We start from the raw sequence: 6,000 nt of genomic DNA on the forward strand, positions 1-6,000 counted from the left end.
GCTGGGCTGGGCTGGGCTGGGAGAGGCGGAGTTGAGCTGAGCTGGCATCCACTTACCCAGTTGGGCAGGCGACCAAGAGAAAACTGCCCCGTGTCGAGACTGTGCCATAGACGGTACTATAATGCCATGAATATTTTTGTGCATAAAACCTTCTCTGCATTTAGCATTCTCTGCAGAGTGCTAAAAGGAAATGTTGTATGTGGCTCCTTTCCTCCAACCCCCCCAACTATATTGTTTGAAAGAGGAAACCTTTGGGTTAAATCTGCCAAAACAGATTTTCATTCATTCATTTATTCGTTAAATATGTAATTTGTGCCTGGTGGGTGGCATAGTGCTTGGTGTCAGGTATTCAAAAATGAACTAGACTTGGTCACTGTTCTCAGAGACTCTAGTGGGGGAGATAAACATGTAAACCACTAAATACAAGAGTTGTTATGATAGAAATCATGCGATGAACTGGAGGGGAACCAGCTCAGGGGTGGCCAGGTAATCCAACTTTGACACCAGGTTTTCCCACAAGATCCTTTCCTTGGTGCCTGTGATTTACAAAAGGGAGATCTTTTTCTTAATCCCAATGCACCCTAGTTAATAAGATTTTTTTCCTAGTCACCCTGGGAAACAATACACTTATCTAATGTTGCCATGATTCAAAGCATTTTAAAAAATATCTTGGGAACCAGCTTTTCAGGAAATACTCAAATTTTTACCCTCAACTTGATGATCAGGTGGAATTATCAGACTTGCAAAAGGGATTAGCTTCACTCCAATCCCAGGCAAGATTTTTACACTTTGCTGTCACTTCTTTTAATCCTTCTTTTAAAAAAGATGATTGATATATGCTATATGTACATGGCAAAAGATTATTGCAGTTGTACAAGACACATATAGTTCTGAGGTCTTTTCAAGCATGATAACAGATCTGAGGACTTAATCAGAAGGGGAAAAAAAGCATGGTAACAGATATAAAAACATCTGCCACTCAACAGGACTCTCAGTATAGTGGCCAACATTTATGTAGCATCTACCATGTGCCCAGCTCATCTAATCCTCACAACAATCTTGTGATGGAGATACCATTATTATCCCCATTCTACAGATCAAGAAACTGATGAAAAGAAGTAACTGTCTAACATCACACAAATAGTAAATGACAGAATTGATATTTGAACCAGTTACTTAGGCTGTAGAACAGGGCCAAGATTGGGGGAAGGTATGGTGAAATGAGTCATGCAAGTTTGGAGTTAGATTCTGTCTTTGTTTATAGTTTTGATATTGGGGCCCGGTGCGGTGGCTCATGCATGTAATCCCAATACTTTGAGAGGTCAATGTGGGAGGATAGCTTGAGCCCAGTAGTTTGGGAGCCCAGAAGTTTGAGACCAGCCTGGGTAACACAGACCCTGTTCCTATTAAAATAAAAAAAATTTAAAATGTAAAATAAAACATAAAGTTTGGGTATTTTGCTTTTCATGGATATTCTTCAGTAATTTTTTTTTTTTTTTAGGTTTTGGGTTTTTTTTTTTTTTTTTTTTTTTTTTTTTTGAGACATTCACAAGTCTTGTTCTGTTGCCCAGACTGGATTGCAGTGGCGTGATCTCAGCTCCCTGCAACCTCCGCCTCCTGGCTTCAAGCAATTCTCCTGACTCAGCCTCCCGAGTAGCTGGGATTACAGGCACATGCCACCACCCCTGGCTAATTTTTGTATTTTTGGTAGAGATGGGGTTTCAGCGTCTTGGCCAGACTGGTCTTGAACTCCTGACCTCAAGTGATTCACCCGCCTTGACCTCCCAAAGTGCTAGGATTACAAGCATGAGCCACTGCACCCAACCATTAATTTTGATTTTTTAAAAATATTGCATTAGGCTGGGAGTGGTGGCTCACGCCTGTAATCCCAGCAATTTGGGAGGCCGAGGTGGGTGGATCACCTGAGGTCAGGAGTCTCAGACTAGCCTGACCAACATGGAGAAACCCCATCTCTACTAAAAATACAAAATTAGCAGGTCGTGATGGCACATGCCTGTAATCCCAGCTACTTGGGAAGCTCAGGCAGGAGAATCGCTTGAACCTGGGGGACAGAGGTTGTGGTGAGCCGAGATCACATCATCGCACTCCAGCCTGGGCAACAGGAGTGAAACTCTGTCTAAAATAGATTTTAATGCCATATGTATATATGTGCCATATATATATACACATAAAATGCCATATATATAACATTTAATGCCATATATAGAACATTATATTGCTATATATATGTATATAATTAAAATATTATTGCTCTTGATGAGTGAGTTTTTTGGAGTTCCCTCAGATTTTGCACCCAAGACAAGTGCCTCACTGTCCTCACTCTAGTCCTGGTCTTGCCTAGAACCTGTCCTCCTTAAAAAGTATGCTTTGTTGTAGCACAAATTACACTTAAATTTTTTCCTTTATCTTTAGGCTCCAACCAGACAGCCTCAAGGGAGGTCAGGAGCATTGTCTAAGTCCCTTCTTCCAGAGAACTTGCTCTTGTTCACTCCCTTTTCCCCCTCCTCAGGCAGTGTGGTTGAACTTGAGTAAAATAAATATGGGTACAATATAATACCCTGTAGTAGCTACCTTATACAGTTAGGAAGGTTATGTAAAATAACACATGAAAATGCTCAAGTGCCTGGGACATTTTTAGTGTTGGAAAAATTTAAGGAAAGAACATTTAGCCTTGTTCTGAAAGCAACGAGGTTTTCAGCGGAGAATTAACTGATTAAATATGCACTTCAAGAGCATTAGTAGTATGTAAATCCGTAATTTGTCAAAATTATTTTTTTTAATTTTTTGTAGAGACAGGGCCTCAGTATGTTGCCCAGGCTGGTATTGAACTCCTGGGCTCAAGCAATCCTCCCACTTTGGACTCCCAACATGCTGGGAGCCTCCTCACCTGGCCTGGAAATGATTTTAAACTCTCCACATCTGAACAGTGGAAAAATACGCAATAGCATCTCATTTATCTGGAAATCTTTTATCTGGCAACCTAAAAGAGCCAGAAAAGCCAAAAAAGCAAAAAGGACTCCCAGGAACCCAATGAAACCCCCGAGTTGTTTTCCTTTTAGAAGAACTCCACAGTCCCTCTCTCAAAATCTGATAAATGTAATTCCGAGAAACTTGTTATCTGGGTTCTCAGTCCATAGCAGATAAATAAATAAATAAAGAGCTCCCTTTCCTGCCTTTCCCCCAAACGTGAATTAACTAGAGAAAAAAAGGAGAGAGAAAATATTTTTTAAAAAAGAAGTCAAATGAATTCCAAAAGTGTAATCATCTTCACATCAATGATGTAGATATCTGTAAGAGCAGAGAGATACAGTGAAGGCACAGTATCTCCAAATACAGTAGGCTAATATGGCATATAGTGGTGAGCACAATCTTTGAGAAAAGTTTAAGTAATGGTTAGTGTTTATTCAGCATTTGTGAATGAATGCTTTGTGCTGGGCATTTTATTGGACATTGAGTCTATCTCGTAGTGACTTAGGTACCCCAATACTTGGGTACGAAGAAAGACGTGGTCCCTGCTTTTGTGGGATTTACACTCTGGAGGGGCACATATATATTGGGTTAGTATTGTGAGGGGCACTAACCTTGTCTGGGAGGTCAGGGATGGCTTCCTGGAGGATGCGATGCTAAAGATTGAGCTGGAGGACTCAAGATGTGAGGTGGGGAGGGAACTACATTCCAGGCAAGGCTGGCCACATGAAAGACTCTAATCTAAGGCAAGAAGGGCTGGAGATGCAATGAGATGGAACTAGAGAGTCTGGCAGGACCTTAAAGGCCATAGCAAGAATGAAAGACCTTATCCTAAAGACAATGAAGAATTGAAATAAAATCTAACAAATGACACAATCAGATAATGAATTTCAAGAGTTATAACTGTGGTGTGGAAAATGTATTGGAGGGGACCTGAGGAGTTGAAATGAGACCAGTGGCAGTAGAGTTGCCAGATAAAATAACCACTTAAACATGAATTTCAGATAAGCAGCCACATACATTTAGCATAAGCAAATCCCATGCAATACTTAAAAAACTTTATTTAGGCTGGGCGCGGTGGCTCAAGCCTGTAATCCCAGCACTTTGGGAGGCCGAGACGGGCGGATCACGAGGTCAGGAGATCGAGACCATCCTGGCTAACACGGTGAAACCCCGTCTCTACTAAAAAATACAAAAAACTAGCCGGGCGAGGTGGCGGGCACCTGTAGTCCCAGCTACTCGGGAGGCTGAGGCAGGAGAATGGCGTAAACCCGGAAGGCGGAGCTTGCAGTGAGCTGAGATCCGGCCACTGCACTCCAGCCTGGGCGACAGAGCGAGACTCCGTCTCAAAAAAAAAAAAAAAAAAAAAACAAACTTTATTTACTTGAAATTCACATTTAACTGTGTGTCCTGTATTTATTTATTTATTTTTTGAGACAGAGTTTCGCTCTTACTGCCCAGGACAGAGTGCAATGGCATGATCTTGGCTCACTGTAACCTCCGCCTCTCGGGTTCAATCGATTCTCATGCTTCAGCCTCCTGAGTAGCTTGGATTACAGGTACCCACCACCACACCTGGCTAATTTTTTGTATTTTTAGTAGAGACAAGGTTTCACCATGTTCACCAGGCTGGTCTTGAACTCCTGACCTCAGGTGATCCAACTGCCTCAGCCTCCCAAAGTGTTGGGATTATAGGCATGAGCCACCGTGCCAAGCTGTGTCCTGTATTTTTATTTGCTACAGATGTTCTGAGCCACTCTTGACCAGGCATGGGAGTTCCTTTCCCTTGGCCCAAGCCAGTGCCTAGAAAGTGTATCAGAGTCAGGGATGAAGTATTAGCCTATATATCCCCTTGTCCGCAGATGTAAAACAACATTCTCCAGTTAGCTTCATCAATATTAAAGCTGATCCTCATCTGTCTGTATCTTGCATGATCTTCTCAGTTGGTTCAAAACTCAGGAGACAATGAGAATGCTTTTATGTATTGGACCCTAAAACATCTCCCATCTTTGAGTCTCCCTTTGCTTAGCCAGGGTGAAAACTGAACATCCAAAGTAAACAATCTTGCTCAAACAGAGACCTTTTCTCCGAGGCCTATACATATTTTGTATATAGAAATAGTGTGCTTCAAAAGCCTCACCTTGAGCTCATAAGAAAAGTAAAGAGCTTTAAGTAGCTGATTAAAGTGAAAATACCTCCCGTTAAGTCTATATTTAATTGAGTCCTTGCTTTATTAATAATAATAAGATAAAATGTTCATGTTGTAAATGCTTTCCTTTTAAGTTCTAGGCTTGAAAACCTTGCTTGTTCCCAGGAAACATATTTTGATTTTATTCCCTCCCTTAGTGTATATTCATTGACATGTAAGTTGTAAGTGATCCTATTCCTTTCTTTAGTCTAAGAAAGCCAGACAGTCATAAAAAAGAATGAAATTATGTCCTTTGCAGCAACATGAATTGAGCTGGAGGCTATTATCCTAAGTGAACTAACTCAGAAACAGAAAATCAAATGCTGCATGTTCTCATTTATAAGTGGGAGCTAAACAATGGGTACACATGGACATAAAAATGGCAATATTAATAATAAACACCAGGGACTCCGAAAAAGGTGACAGCTGGGGGAGGATAAGAGTTGAAAAATTACCTGTCAGGTACAATGTTCACTATCTGAGTAATGGTACACTAGAAGTTCAATCTTTACTAGTACTCAGTATACCTGTTTAACAAACATGCATGTGTATCCCTTCAATCTGGAATAAAATTAAACACATTCTAAAAAGAAAGTGAGGATGGCTTTTAATTTTTGCAAACTAGTGCAAACAAAAATATTAAGTAATTTAACTGTTTCTGATAGAATTTTTTTTTTTTTTTTTTTTTTTTTTTTGGTGCCAGAGTCTCACTCTGATGCCCAGGCAGGAGTGCTTTGGCACGGTCTCTGCTCACTGCAACCTCCGCCTCCTTGGTTCAAGCGACTCTCCTGCCTCAGCCTCCCAAGCATCTGAGATTACAAGTG

The sequence above is a fragment of the Rhinopithecus roxellana genome, chromosome 10, assembly GCF_007565055.1.
Source record: "Rhinopithecus roxellana isolate Shanxi Qingling chromosome 10, ASM756505v1, whole genome shotgun sequence".
NCBI classification, from domain to species: Eukaryota; Metazoa; Chordata; class Mammalia; order Primates; family Cercopithecidae; genus Rhinopithecus; species Rhinopithecus roxellana.